The sequence below is a fragment of the Mytilus californianus genome, unplaced genomic scaffold (genome assembly GCF_021869535.1).
Source record: "Mytilus californianus isolate M0D057914Y unplaced genomic scaffold, xbMytCali1.0.p SCAF_10, whole genome shotgun sequence".
NCBI lineage: Eukaryota > Metazoa > Mollusca > Bivalvia > Mytilida > Mytilidae > Mytilus > Mytilus californianus.
In genome coordinates this window covers 13274874-13291346 of record NW_026262582.1, presented here as the reverse complement: position 1 = coordinate 13291346, position 16473 = coordinate 13274874, and the positions used below count along the sequence as shown (strand labels likewise).

Below are 16473 nucleotides of genomic sequence, written 5' to 3'. Positions count from 1 at the left end.
TAGTGTATAGTCACCATATATTTTTGTAATCAGCGTACAGTAAGCTTTCATCTGACACCGGAAATGACATCTTTAACCATATTTTAATAATTTCATATCAATATATATGGTTTCGGGTTGAAAGATCTTCAATTGTTCAAAATTATTATTTTTTCTTGCGTGTAAATTTTGTTTGACAACGTATCGCTCAGATATTTGATATATGTTATCGAACAGTTTATGCTCTTTTAAATTTGACCCTGCTAAACTGAACTAATTCCATTGTAAGAGTTATCTCCCCGAACACTTTTTTTCTTGTGTGTGCATCTCCTTCACAACCGTAAAACCAATCTACAAATTTATTTTTTCAAATGTTCGTTAAATCCTCAGGATGCTTCAGTCAATTTTAACATAAGCGATACTGAGAGTTATTTCCCCTTTTTTATTTGACAGAAGTGATATATGAATGCAACACAAGAACCGTAAAAGAGGGACGAAAGATACCTGAGGGACAGTCAATTTCATAGATCGAAAACAAACTGACAACACCATGGCCAAAAATAAAAAGACAAACAGACAAATAATAGTACAGATGACACAACATAGAAAACTAAATACTAAGCAACACGAACCCCACCAAAAACTGGGGGTGATCTCAGGTGCTCCGGAGGGGTAAGCAGATCCTGCTCCACATGTGACACCCGTCGTGTTGCTTATGTTATTACAAATCCGGTAAATAGTCTAATTCGGTAAGTCACATTCGTGAAAAGGGAAGGGTATTGTAGTTACGACATAAGGAACATATCTGATATCATCTGTGAAACGGTTATTCCATAACGGTCAACCAACTCGTGATGGCGTCCGTAAAATTTACGAAGGGATGATTTCAACTTCACCATTTGGAACTCTTGGTTTAATAGCTTCCTTGTGAGCTGCAATCCTCTGTCAAGGAAATCATGATAGGAAACACAAGCCCGGGAATATCGTATCAATTGGGAGATATATACTCCGTATGCAGGCGCTTCTGGAATGTTGCTACATAGAAATGGAAAGTTTACAATTGGGAAGCTGAAATCATCCCTTTTGTCGTAAAGTTTTGTTTTCAACCGACCATCATTGTCAATTTCTAGATGTAAGTCAAGATATGAGGCAGACTTAACTGTATCTGTAGTATCCTTTATCTCTAGTTAGATGGGATAGATTCGTTCAACATAGTCACCAAATTTTGTATTATTTAGTGAGAGCACATCATTTATATAGCGGAACGTAGAGTTAAAGGATATTGCTAACTTCTTATCTTTCTTCCTAAGAAGTTCCTGTATGAAGTCAGCCTCATAATAATAAAGAAACAAGTCGGCAAGAAGAGGGGCACAATTGGTTCCCATTGAAATTCCGACAGTCTGTTGAAAAACACGTCCTCCAAACGAAACAAATATGTTGTCAATCAAGAAATCAAGCATCTTGATAATGTCAGTTTCAGATAATTTTTTGTTTGAATCAGAGTGATTCTTTACAAAGTAGGATTTATCCCTCAACGAGACAAGATACTTGTATCTACGTTCACCATTCTTTTTAATGAAACAAAGTAATACCAACTTTTTCAATTTGTCTTTTAGTTTGGAATGGGAAATACTTGTGTAAAGTGTAGAAAAGTCAAATGTTTAAATACTATTGCAAGATGAGAGAGTCTTAGATTGTATGTACTCTAAAAGGTCTTTGGAATTTTTTAGTATCCACATCTAATTCACGCCACCTCTAGAATAGACAGTTTCACAATAACTGTGTAGCCCGGCTTTGATTGCTGATAAAAATAGATTTTAATAATTTGGAAAGAGGTTTCGTGGAGCGCTTGGAAGACCCAGCAATATACCGTTGTTTGTAAGGACACTTATGTAGTATAGGTATCCAATACAGTGATTGAAGATCCAGTTCTTCATCTTTGGTTGAAATTCCAAAGGAACATAGAACAGACCTATGATTATCTAGGATTTCCTCTTTGGTAAGTGTCGTGAGGGTATATGTTGAGTTTCCAAGTGAATTGTCAGTACCTAATTCATTTATCAAGCAGTTTATGTAATGATATTTACACTCAAAAACGATGTTGTTTGGGGCTTTATCTGCGGGGACAACAACATATTTGTCATGGAGGTAGATCAAGTGTTTTGCAACATTTGGGTCTTTAAAAATTGCTGTAGCGTGGGTATTGATATGCCCATTTAGTTTCTTAATTTGGATTTGTATCAACGACCTCACAGCCTTAATCCATTCGGAAAGAGTATCTACGTCTAGGGTATCTTGATTTGAGGTCCTTGGTACCCCAACAAGAAAATTGGGTCAAGGTCAAAGGTCAATGTCATTTTCTAAATTTTGCCCTTTGCTTGTGTGTGCATCTTATCTTATATTATAAAAGTTACATATAACAGAACTGATGCTAAATGTTTTGGTTGTTGAGGCGAACAAATACTGTAGTACATTTAGTCCGAAGCAATCTGATTATATCTTATAGGAGTTATTGCCCTTTAAATGTTGAAATTGAATTGAAATCTAATATATCTTCCTTCTGGTACATGATAGAGCCATAGTACTTATTGCAAGGGGTTAGGTGACATATGACCCTGAAAAATATCAACCGGAAGTGACCTCTTCCGAACTGGAAGTAGCTATTTTTGCACTAATTCAGGGAAAAATACCTATAAACTATATATTTTTAAAATCAGCATACAACAACCTTTTAATTACACCGCCTTCTTTAAACCGGAAGTAGCTTATCATTTCCTTTATTTGAAATAAAGGTACATACAAACTATATATTTTCGGAATCAGTGGAAAGTAAGCTATCTTATGAAACCGGAATGATATTTTTTAGCTGGAAGTAGCAAATTATCTACTCTATTGATAACAATAGTATATAAAACCATATATTTCTAGAATCAGTGCAAAGAAAGCTATCATATGAGCCTGGAAATGACATTTTCTTAACCGGAAGTAGCAAATTATCTCCTAAATTTAAGTCAAAAGTATATAGAATCTATACATTTTTGAATCAGTATGAAGAAACCTATGATTGGACGCCAATAGTAACTTTGATTAACCAAATGTAGCTTCTTATCAGTTATTTAGAAATGTAATGTGGAAAGACCTTCAATTGTTCTCTGAACAATTGGTTTTCAATTTTATTAAAGTATTGCTTGTGATACATTAACTTAATAAGTTTATAAAGTTTATCAACACTGAAAAAAATATATTAATATGTTTTTAATCCCTCTGAAACGAAGTGGTTGAATTCAACTGTCTAGTATGAAATAAATAATCTACTTATAATATGATTCTTTTAAGGACTCTCATTGCAGTAAATGTTGTCACTAAGTACCAGATAACACTTCATTTAAGTTAAGTTTTTTGGAATTTGTAAACTGTATCACATAAAAATGAATAGAAAAGGAGGAACAAAGTCCGCCAGTAGCTGAAAAGTGAAGGCACATGAAGATGAAGAGTGTAATAATATGAGTTTCAATCGAGGAGGTACAAAGAACTATTCCATTTTTTGTATAACAATGTATTGTGTTTGATATAGCATATTCCAGAAAAGCTTGTGCAAACTGATTTCAGTATCATAAGTGTATATAGATTCCACATTGTTCGAACCTATCAAAAGTAAGATCTTCAACCATCACCTAAAACATTTTTGAGATGACTTAATCAAAATATCTTTCAAAGAAAAAAATATTTCAAATGGTTTACTTTCAAGTAAAGTATCAAATGTTTAAGATACCAGGCTTACAAAACACTTTTCAGTGACGATCGCATAAAAAAGTTAATTGACCAAAAAAGTACGAAGTTAAAGAACACTGAGGATCCAATATTCCGAAAGGTTTTGACAAATAACGCTAAGTTTATCTCTATTCCTGAGTGAATGATATTGAACTCTTTCAATTGATTTTATGTAACAGGAATAATGCGTTGTTTTAAGCGCTACAAGTTATGCCATCTTTGTACTGCATCTTACTCATGAGGACTATCTATGTAACAACAGATGCATCGACACATTAGTAGTAATAACAATTACGGTATCAGGTTTACAGATCAGATGCGTATTTCGAAAATTAAACTCTAAAATGATGCCCGAGTCCAAAATGTTTGAAAAGACGATATATTCAGAAAGTTTATAATCTCTCGGTCCTGAACGATGTTGAGGTTCCCGATGTATTTTCGGCGTTTGAATTTTAATGACCCTTCTGTATTATTCGCCCCTTTTTATAAATACACGGTTGAAATAGCTGTTAAAATGATTTGGAATTTGCTGTATAAAATATTCTTTTAATACTCAAAGTATTTTGAAAGTGCCCTGGTATGCCAATCAATACGGACACATTACTTCGAGTCCGGGCCGACCAGTCTCTGATATAACTTCTTAATATCGGAATTAAGCGGAGAAGCAGCAAAGTCTTTATCTAGATCCGGCCGGGGATTGATCCCACGACATTACACACTATAGGCAAACATTTGTGTCTTTAATAAAATTTCATTGGTAGAAAATAACACTTGTTACTTTTGCTTAAAGGCAGACCACAATTTAAACACTTCTACATTGACACAACTTAGAATCTCCGTTTCTCCTCCATGCCTTTATATATATATTGTTATGATTACCACTTTTGACAAACGTATCTCCCGCTAGTTCACCAAAAGGTATTTTCAAATTAAGCATAGAAACACAAATAAACCTGTCAGGTAGAAAGTCAGCATGCCCCCGAGGCAAAAAAATGGAAACGGCTTAAAATGCTTATTTTCAGCCATATAATTTCAACATGGGATATTTTTACCAAATTTATATCAAATGAAGATGTAAATCATTTACTTTCATTCACTATTTCGAAGTGCATTTCTATTAAACAAAACACGAAATGAAAAAATCTCACCTGCTTTATCCAAAAAAAAATAATTTTACAAAGTAGTGTACTACTTTTAGGACAATTTATATCAAAATCATAGAAATGTCTATTTGTTCTCACAAAACTTGTGGACATTTTTATGTAAAGAGAGTCTACAGTTCAAATTGACAGCTTCAGACATACTCATTTATGACCTTTTCAAACTTGAAAAAATCGCTACCTAAATTTCAAGCACCAAATGTTTTACATGTAATTTTATCCTCCTACTAACTGTTTTATGCAGTAAATAGTAAAGGTTAAAAATATACAAAGACACATAAAAAGAATACTATAAAACGCAATTAAGATGATGAACAACGTCAGCACCTATAATCTATACTTAAAGACCATCATGTATTAACGGAATATTTATCAACAAAGACTTGGTAGCTTCCGATGAAAAGGGATGCGAAGTTCTTTGACACAACCTCGGTCATCAACTTTTTGCTCAGACACTTAAGACGTTTTATAAAGTCTGAGTAGCAGCTGCAAGCTCTTGAATACCGAATGAGATAGGAAATGTATATCCCATATGCAGGTGAAGTTGGTGTATTGCTGCTATAGTTTCAAAATTAAAATCGTCCTTTTTTCATGATTCTGGTACTGAAATGACCACTTATGTCAAATTCGAGGTATATGTCTAAAAAATGAGCCGGAGGAAGCCGTGTATGTTGTTTCTTTAATTTCTGGTTCAGGAGGATATATCAAACTCATGTACTTCAAAATTGTAAGCAGTTCGTGTTCCACATGTTGAGCAACGTTCAAATGATAACATTGTTTATAATGACTTCATACTGCATATTTTTACGTTTTTGTACTGGTATAAAAGTCAGCACCTGATTGTTTATCTCTTCTTACAAACAATTATCGGTGTTATACTTACTGAGTTAGGCTAGTACACTATGTTATCAAAGCATTCAAGTGATTCACTTGTTATTCAGTTACATTATATAACCATATCACGCACTCAAATAATACATCGTAAACACGACCAAATAAGTTACATTGTCAACGTATATTTGTTCCGCCTAACAGAAGTTCCTTTGGAAATATTGTTATAAACAATGGCATAATATCTGTTCATGTTGGAACAAATATTCTATACCCTTTATTCCTTAAGGAACAACTACTGTTATATTTGTTTCAATGGAAATAATAATACTGAATATTTCTTAAACTTGGAACTTATTTATGAAGGAACTTCTATTTCGTGACAACATCATATAAACTTTGCTTCAAGAGATGAAATATATAACACGTTTAATGTGAGAAAATGAACTGGAACGACAAAAGATCAGGAAAAGATGGTAACATCAAACTATCAGTTTCATCTTACAGTTTTTTTCAAAAGAATACAATCAAAACAAAGACAAAACACTTGTACCCGATAGTACATGGATATGCACAATCTACACCCTAGTAAGAGTGTGTTTGAAAATCAATCTACACAAAAACTTCCCTGTCAGTTGTGTATTTTATTTAGCAAACATCAAATCAAGAGATAAGAATCCGATATAGCAATCCGTCATCTTTTATAAATGAAAATAACACTTCGTGCGCCAGTCTAAATAAATTATAAAAAGCTAAAATAAAAAAAAAATTACAGTCAAATCAGCATAAGGTTCTTTGTCTGAAAAAAAAAAGCATTATGGATGAACATGCATTCTTTTGATTATTAAAACATAAATTAAGACAATTGATCTATATACCTATATAGATTCCACAATCTCCTACTTTTCATGTTCTCAAACAACCCTTGCATTCATCGTTTGTCAGGTTAATAGATGCATCAGGTAGTTTGTTTTCGTCCTTTCATTTTCCTTTCACTTTTCGTTTTCTTTTATAATTCTTCTCTATCCTTGCCTCTGTATAATTCACTTGATTCCTCTTAAAAAAACTTCCGTTTACATATTGCTAAGCCTAAGACTCGGGGCAATGAAGAGCTCGTAATGTTGTTTATCCATCAATCTAAAATAGAGATGAGATACCAAAGGGGCTATGAAAAATCACCATTTCAATGAAACAAAAGACACCAAGGCAAAATTCATGTGTAATTAGAATAAAAGCATCGGCTTTTAACTAAATGTTCAGACACATAGCGTGTTATGCACACTTCATCTGATACCAATAAATCTTTCAAGTTATTGAAGAAGAGTTACGTAACAGAAATGCATTTTAATATAAGTAGAAGAGTATTTCCGAACATACAGTTTTTGATGAAAATACTAAGGAAAGTGGAGCCTGACAGATACATTATTTTATTCGTGATAGCTAGTATAAATAAAAACAGCAAATAATATGTTTGGCAACTTGTATTACATTCGAAAGTGTACAAAACATTATTAATGTCTGATGTCAAAGTTTAATGGAACAATTACATTCTATAAGGGGAAGGATATGTAAGGATGTGTGCAAAATGTTTGATAAATTAAAATCATATGTTTATAGACCAGTAAAAAGTTTAAAATATTTTGAATTTTAATCAATAATTACATTAATGCGAGTTCGGAACGTTAAAAATGTAATTTAATTTTTGTCTTATAAAACATGAAAAATGTAAGACTTAACAAACATCGCCGATATCTTTTAAGTATCAACACAGCATAAAAAGCTAACCTCTATACAGGCAAAATAAGCCGTCAAATATTTGTCAGAATTGTCATCTTATGTACAGTATATCAACAATATTATGTGTAAAATTGAAGACATTAACGTCATACGTCACATTTTTTGGTACTCCTCGACTGCAGTGATTAATACCCCTTACTCCAATATATACGATATTAATCATGACAAAAAGTACATAAGAACAAAAAACAAAACAAAACAAAAGGCTATAACATTTTTTATCAAGATACTTTGACACAGGGTTTCATGTGACCACGCTTTCATCTCATTACCTGTATTGTAGTATTTGTTAAATTGTTGTTTCCGGTTTGTTATATAATTGCAGTTTACTTTTTCGTCTTTTTTCATTGTTCACAGTGTTGTCTATTTTTCTTCAACAAATGACCGTCAATTACCCCCTTGGTATTGACTAACCCTTTTCATGTTATTACATTGCGTTTAATTTTATATATGTATGGTAAATAATGATATTACCATAAGCTTTTGTGTTCGTACTTGCAAAAGAAACATCTTGTCCTTTTTCGCAAGAAATTGACCACTTTGTAATGCTGATCTTTGTAAGACAGCATACATACCTGTATATTTGATGAACTTGTCCTCTTTTACATCACATTACAAATTGGCTATCAATCATCTGCATTATTCCAACATGAAAATAAATGCATATATTTAATCAAAGTGAGTGAAGATATATCTTGATTTTTCATTTGAATTTTCGAAGCTGTTTATACTTTTTGTAGGATTTCCATGATTTTGTCAAATGTAAAGAGCATTTCATACTATTTAATACAAAACTTTGATCAAATGTCATAAAAGGAATAAAATACTGCGAAACGTTTCCCACATAGATTTTTCATTCGAAAAGGCACCCAAAACTGACTCTCTGCTGAGGGTGGCAACTAATTTCTGATATTGTTGACGAGTATATATTGACAATATATCCAGCAGGTAAATTCTATCAAGTAATTATCAGAAAATTATCAAAGATATAAAAAAGGGGGGAGTACAAAAGCATGGCAAAAACAATGAACGACGAAAAGACAAAAATAGTCTACAAAAAAACTGAGAACTTAGCAAAAAAAAGGCCATGGGTAAAACATAGTTTATAATACTGTTATAATGGTTATATGTACAGGAATTGACCCTTTCCTGACAAGAGTGCCAATAAGATTTTAAGTTGTTTTGATTAGATTAGCAATTAGCATTTTCGTTTACCCTGAATTTTATAGTGCATTAGTTTTACTTATTTCACCTCTAATTGGCAGTTTACTAACTTTTGAAAGAATATTTATGTACCTTCCACTTACATGATTCAGCACATTATTTCATTGTAAAGCTTCTTAAAATTTCTAAAGTATATTAAAAATCTAGTGTGCATTTTGGGTTTATGAACATGCCATCTTGAAAATTTATACATATAAAATCCTAATTGTTTATTTATAAATACATACTGCTGTTTTCAATGTTTCCTTTAATTGAAAGTGTTAGTTAAACGAATAAGATTAAGAATCAATTCAAAACAAACTCATCCGGTTTATAATTTTGGAAAGGGGAAGGTTACCGCATCAAAGGTACCAGCCCATTAGTCAGCACTTCTGTGTTGTTTTATTATTGGTATGGTTATAATTGGAAATTAATGTTTTACAAGACTCCAGGAATAGATGGCCGTAGCTGTATTTCACATACCCTTAATGAATTTAGAATCCTAATTGTTTATTCATAAATACATACTGCTGTTTTCAATGTTTCCTTTAATTGAAAGTGTTAGTTAAACGAATGAGATATAGAATCAATTCAAAACAAACTCATCCGGTTTATAATTTTGGAAAGGGGAAGGTTACCGCATCAAAGGTACCAGCCCATTAGTCAGCACTTCTGTGTTGTATTATTATTGGTATGGTTATAATTGGAAATTAATGTTTTACAAGACTCCAGGAATAGATGGCCGTAGCTGTATTTCACATACCCTTAATGAATTTAGGTTCAGTCATGATCATAGGAGACATCTGTATGTTGAGCATGTGTTCAGAACTGTCTTTCGTTCGAATGGCAGTCATTTTGAAAAAAACAATTTACGATTTAAAAATATGCAGTTATGAATACATCTACTTTTTGAAAGATTTGATTGAAATTCATGACAAGCAACTTTCGCAGCAATGTCTATTTTAATTTAGCGCCCTTTAATACATATTTTGTTTGTTTATATCAATACATATATTTAGGTCCCCCTGCCGGTAGACTGTTGGTCCTCAGCAGGACTTTCGGCTTTCTAGCTAAGTATATAATGAAGCTAGTATTTTGGAACGTCAATGGTTTAACTGAAGTATTTTGAACGGTGTTTATGCTCCTTCAGTTGTGTTTATTTTTTTATATTTGACAAAGCATATATGGTCACAATAAATATTTTTTAATTGTATCATACGTACGTTTATATTATATTTGAACTCACCATAAATGCTTTCTTAAAAGATAAGTGTTTTCATGTTAATTATTTTGTGTAATTTTAACTTTTTTTTGCTTGCTCAAGTATCGACAGACGTGAAGTTTTAAACATTGTTAAACATGTTTAAGAACATTTATATTATATATATGGATAATTTTGACTTGGATGGAGATTTGTCTCATTGGCACTCATACCACATCTTCTTATATCTATAGGATGTTTTCTTTGTTTGCTTTTAGAAGCAATAAATGTTCTTGAACATGTCATTTCCACAAAAGGCAGCGATTTTGATGAAAGACAATCATTCCTATATTACATCACCAATAATTGAATACATAAACAGTATTTCGAAATAAAGGTTCAAAATATTGGCAGAAAGGAAAATTTGATCAAAAGGGAGTAAGACCTATCCATTTCGTCGTTTACAGATATCTGCACATATGAAAAAGGCAAACAATTCAAACTTATTGAAACAAATGCAAAGTTGGATTTATTCTGCTTGGAGGTTTAAGTGGTTTAGTTATTGGTAATAGATAAGGGATATTCAAAGCTAATAATATGTAGAGGAACTGACAACGCCCTGTCAATATATTTATACATAAAAGAATTAAAAACAAATTGTACAGAGAGAGAAAAATTGAAGTCTTTCCACTTTACCTTTCAATAATAAAGGATTAGATTTAAAAAAAAAACGGTGTAAGAAGATGTCACTTCTGGTTCATATGATTGGTCCTTACAAACTGATTTTAAAAATATAATGTTTCTAGGTACTTTTCAATAAAATTAGTTTATAAATTGTAACTTCCGGTTGACATTTTAAAGTCATATGACTTCCAACCTAATGCAAAAGACCTAATGGTTTTATAATGAATTTTAGCAAAGGTAAAAAAATCTAGAACATCAAATTGATCAATGACCTTGACCTCATTTTCAAGGTCAAAGGACATGGGTCTCAAATCGAAAGACCCCCAGGTCATGCCTGTAAAGGGGTTGAAGTTGTGCCATCAAGTGAACAATTTTTGGGCAAAAGCTCCTCTCATGAACTGTAACGGTTTCTTTGGAATAAAGATAACAAGCAAAGTTAAAATTAGAAACATGATCTCGACATTTGGCTTTGACCTCAATATCCTCCTTATGGACCAAGGACTTCATATCAAAAGATTTTAAGTTTCAATGACTTCTGATGTATGAAATTATTCAACATATCACATATGTTAAATTTGGAAAGAGATGTAACTCACAGAAGATGTAATTTGATTCTTTTGGTTAGACTTAACCAAAGCATCATTAACAGAAGACAAACAATTTGAAAAAAAGTATATTTTGTCAATATCTTTTACGGTTGCAGAAAAATAAAGATAACCAGAAAAAGACGGCGTGGGCGAGATAACTCCTATTAGAAAAATGCACTGTTACACAGTTTCGATGGTGAAATCGTAATCACTGTACGATATTATGGACCAAAAATCCTTTCGATATGCCAAGTAACAAAAAATAAAAAAATCTCAGACGGCAGAAGAAAACAAATATGAAAAAATTAAAAACCAATTGTTCAGAGAACAATTGAAGGTATTTACACCTCAACTCCGATAATAAAAAATTAAATTTAAAACACTTCTGGTTCATATGATTTGTTGTTTCAAACGGATTCTGAAAAGGTAAGGGTTCTGTGTACTTTTTCTTTACATTACTGTGACAATGGCTACTTCCGGTTAAAATAATGTCACTTCCGGTTGACCTTTTTGAGGGTCTTATGTCTACCACTCTTATGCAAAAGACTTAATGGTTTTATAATGAAACAGAATGATTTGTTTGCAAAAGTCAAAACCTAGAACGTCATATTGACCTTTGACCTTGTCCTCAATTTCAAGGTCAGTGATCTCAAATCGAAAAATTTCAGGTCATCAAGTTGTATGGTTGAAGAGTTTTACTGATTTCAAATACATAATTGGAGACAAGTTCTTTACAGGATCACCGAAACACTTAAATGGGTTGAAATAAAACCTCAGTTGATACGATATTCCAGGGCTTGTATTTAATTTCCTATCAATTTTTCTTGATAGAGGGTTGCTGCTCACAAGGAAGTTATTAAATCAAGAGTTTAAAGTGGGTAAGTTGAAAGCATTCCTTCGTAAATTTACGGACGCCATCACGAGTTGTTTGACAGTTATGGAATATTTGTTTCACAGATGACAACAGATATGTTCCAATTGTCATAGCTGCTATCTTGTCCACTATCCCTTGAATATGACCTACTGATATAGACATATTAACGGGTTTTTACTTGCATGAGCAAAACGACGGGTGCCAAATGTGAAGCAGGATCTGCTTTCCCTTTCCGGAACACCTCCGATCACCCCCAGAATTTAGTTGGCCTGGCTTCGTGTTGCTCAGTCTTTGGTTTTCTATGTTGTGTTTTGTGTACTGTTGTTTGTTTATCTTTTTCTTTTTTAGCCATAGCGTTGTCAGTTTTAGTTTCGACTTATGAGTTTGAATGTCCTTTTTCATCATAAAATGAAAAACACTTCAAAAACAAACACTATATATATCTATAGTTGCAAACTCTTTCATAGTTGTAAACGTCTAAGTCATTTGATCTCTGATTGAGAGCTGTCTCATTGATTTTCATAGCACATCTTCTTATTTTCATACTTACAAACCGTTCGATGGAATGGAATTTTCAATTATCAATTTTAAATATAAAAATCAAAATGATAAGGACTTATAAAACATGAATTGATTATCCAATCAAACATGAGCATTCGACTTCAAGCATAACACATTAAGAAAATTAACAACTGATTTTAATAGAATTACTATTCGCAGATAAATCCTGCCAAGGAGGAGACGCAATAATCGTCATAGAGGTTATAACGATCAGGAACATAGAGTATCAAACAGTCTCGTGGGCTACCAAAAGATCCGTTTGGTTGTCCTGCAGCGAATGCAAAGTAATTCATCTTGGTCATCTCTCCATTCCGAATCCATCTCCAATTTCCATCAGAAATGTATCTGCTAATGTTACGTCCACCAATGAAAAACCTATAACAGTTTTATACAAATGTAAAAATTATTAAATTACAGGTCTTTAGAACATATGGAATACATATCACAATAAACGGTTCGCGCCTTCATTGCCGCATAGTTGTGATTTCAATTCAAAAAGTTAGACATCTGCCACATTAAAAGAAAGTAAGAGATGACAAGGGTAAATACTTTAATAAGGTTACCACTAAATCATTTCTTTGGAAAATATTTAAACATATCACGCAAGGTTAACACTCGTGTAATACAATTATGCCTTCCTTTCATACATGTACTGTTATTTAAACTGATACGTTGTGTTTTATACATGAAGTTATCTTTAAATACACTTGGACGAATGACGCGAGTTAAATTTCAGCACGTACATTTAAAAAGAAGAAAAAAATCATGAATAAAACAAAGAAAACAATTAAACTCCTTGAAAAAAACCAACTATTAACACGTTCTCTTTGATGCTGTTTAACGCAACTTACAGCAATCTTGGTTACATCGTTTTCCCTCATTTACAGATGTTAATTATTCGACTCTACAACTGGTTGACCATGCTGCATAAACATTGTGGAAAAAGAAATATAAAGAATGCATATGAGACACTCTTTCCTTTTGAAAACAACACGCTTTTAAAAACATACGTCCTCATATGGGAATGGTTTAAAGGTCTTCAATGATTGACCTGATAAATCAATTTTATCTGAGTTCGAGAAATACCTTGTATTCAATAGAGGCTATTGTCTTGGATTCAATTTACCACATGTTTATTTTCAGTTAATGCCTAACCTTCTTTCAAGAAAACGATAATAGCGGATTTCACTTTTTTTGAATAAGAACTACTACAAAAGTAACATTGTTAACTCATAGCCACGTTTGACATATCGATTTAGCACAGAGGAAATCGTTTCTAATATTATCATTATTTTATTTATATCATTATCATTACTTAAATATACACTTACAGAATTTGAACGACATAAGAGGGGAAAGGAACGGAGACACCACGAAAACCGATGATAGGTCGCTTAGCAACACGGAAAAGTGAGCAATAACTATGTTTTGAAATATCTATCGTGAACAAATTATTTTGTTAAACTCTCCAAGCAAACAATGACAAATGTGTACTATTTTCCATGTTTGTAAAAACGAAACATATCAACTGCATAAATTACAAAGGCAAATTTACCTGTTTTCATCCTTTTTAATTCACGTTTTTTCAACAGCAGTTCATCTAAGGTCCCAAATACGGTCAAGTGTGCACGATGCCTTGAACACATTGTCTTAGAATAATAATAAAATAAGTGTTCTTACTACACATTGCTGGTGCATAACTCTGAATAGTTAAAGATCATTTAAATTTACTTATAATTTATCAATAACCAACCTTCTTTTTTGTATTAGATTATAAGCATGATAAGTGATGTTAATTGGAAGCGGAAAAGTAAAAATGTTAAAAATGTATAAAGAAATAAAAATTTGTGAAAATAAAGAGTATTTGGAAATGTAATTCAAGTGAGGCACATAGACAAACACACACACAATCTACATATAACATACAAAGGCAGTATCCCGTGTCTTTATTTATAAGGTAGGAACTCTTTCCAATTTTCCGGTAGGGATAACTGCAAGCATCTGTTTGTAAACAGAAAAGAGTTATATACCCCGCATTAAATAAACTAAGTGACGTTCGAATCTGACACGTTAAAAAGACAAAATAAAAAACGAAGTTAAAGAGCTTCAAACGTTGTCTACAAAGGTGTCAAAAGACTTGTCTGCCATCAAGTAACAGAAAACATTAAATCGGAATGAGGATAATAAAAAAGAAAACAAACACAGAAACCATTAACACTAACCCTTTTGATATGGAAAAAATGATCTAAATAATTGTGTAATTAAAAAAAAATGAAATAATCCTTTGATCGACTCAACCGAAATTCGTGTAAATCAGAGAAAACAACAAGATGATATCTTAAGTATTCAACATATAGAGGAGTATATAAAGATGCGTTTAAAACAGGAAAATAATGTGAATTTATCTTAAAGTTCTCTTCATGTTTAAACCATTGACTATAAACATACTTACTTTGTCGTTTAAAGATTAAATGTAAAAACAGCGTGGCGTGACAAGATTTTAAGTAAGACATACCTGCATGATTGTAGACTACATGTAACCCACAAAAGTCAAAAACGCAAAATGTAATAGCAAAAATACTGAACAGGAGGAAAGTCTAGAAATCAAAAAAAATTTGCATATACATGTATGTTAATATTGTGTCAATTCTGATATCAAATTTAAATTTGTGGGAACAGATGTGTAAAATCGATCTAATGATAGGCGATTCTTGAAAGCAACTTGCTCCGTGTTGAAGGCCGTACCTTGGCCTATAATGGTTTACTTTTATAAATCGTAACTTGGATGGGGAGTTGTCTCATTGGCACTCATACCACATCTTCCTATATCTATTGATTATTCAAAGCTGCTTCACAATGAGTCGTGTGACAAACATGTTAGTGTTGTTATCGAGATAATACAAATTTAAATTTTTCCGATATTGACCTAATATTGTATACATATTTTGCTATAATATCGATCCTGCTACATTTAATTCTATTTTTGTAACTAGTTAATAAAACTGTGATACCATATCAAAAAAGTATGTTACTCCAATTCAATCTGTCTACAGTAAAGTTTGAGATATACAGGTGGCCTTAGTTTTAAAGTTAATGGATGTAGTCAAGTCTTTAATTTGTAATCATATGTCTGTCAATGAAAGATATGTACAGAACTTACTTTCCCAGTATATATTTGGATTCACAGGTATTCTGTTTAGTAAAGAATATTCAAGTAAGAGTTGTGCAAACTGATTTCAGTATAATAAGTTAATATCAATTCCATTTGATCATGGTGCTTAGTCCTGTGTTTACATTTTTATTTTGTTCATGCATTAATGTTTAAGTGTTGACAAATAACTAATCACTTATGGTTTATAGATTTCCAAATTTTTAACTGTAAAAAAAAAAACATTTATGAGAGCTTAATGCATGAGGGTCTGGATGAAGTTTTCTCATTTCATTATTCTTTATTTTTTGTGGCATGTTTAAAATTGAAGATGGAAACGGGGAATATTTCAAAGGGGCCAGTTGAAGCATGCCTCCGGGTGCGGGGATTTCTTGCTGTGTTGAAGACCCTTTGGTGGCCTTGGAATGTTTTCTCCTCTTTGGTCGGGTTCTTGTTTCTTTGGGACATTCCCCGTTTTCATCCTCAATTTTAGGCAACAATACATACACACGAAAATTACATACATTGTCCAAACCTTTCAAAAGAAAGATATTCAATCATTACCTTAATCAATTCCGAGATGACTGAATTTAAATGTTTTATCAATTAAATGAATAAATAAAATGGGGTTTCTTTCAAGTTATATAAATATTATACATTGCTTTGGTATGCAATGT

At 32.2% G+C, this 16473-nt stretch overlaps 1 protein-coding gene and 1 long non-coding RNA gene across 2 annotated transcripts in view; both read right to left on the bottom strand.

Moving 5' to 3' along the window:
• LOC127718685 (uncharacterized) overlaps positions 1–16473 on the bottom strand; it is a 150820-nt gene that overhangs the window by 111377 nt on the left and 22970 nt on the right. The window lies entirely within an intron of this gene.
• Positions 12768–15574, bottom strand: LOC127717638 (uncharacterized). Its single transcript, XR_007989280.1, has 2 exons — positions 15164–15574; positions 12768–13023 (listed from the first exon to the last, which is right to left on the bottom strand). It is a non-coding gene; the product is annotated as an uncharacterized LOC127717638 (long non-coding RNA).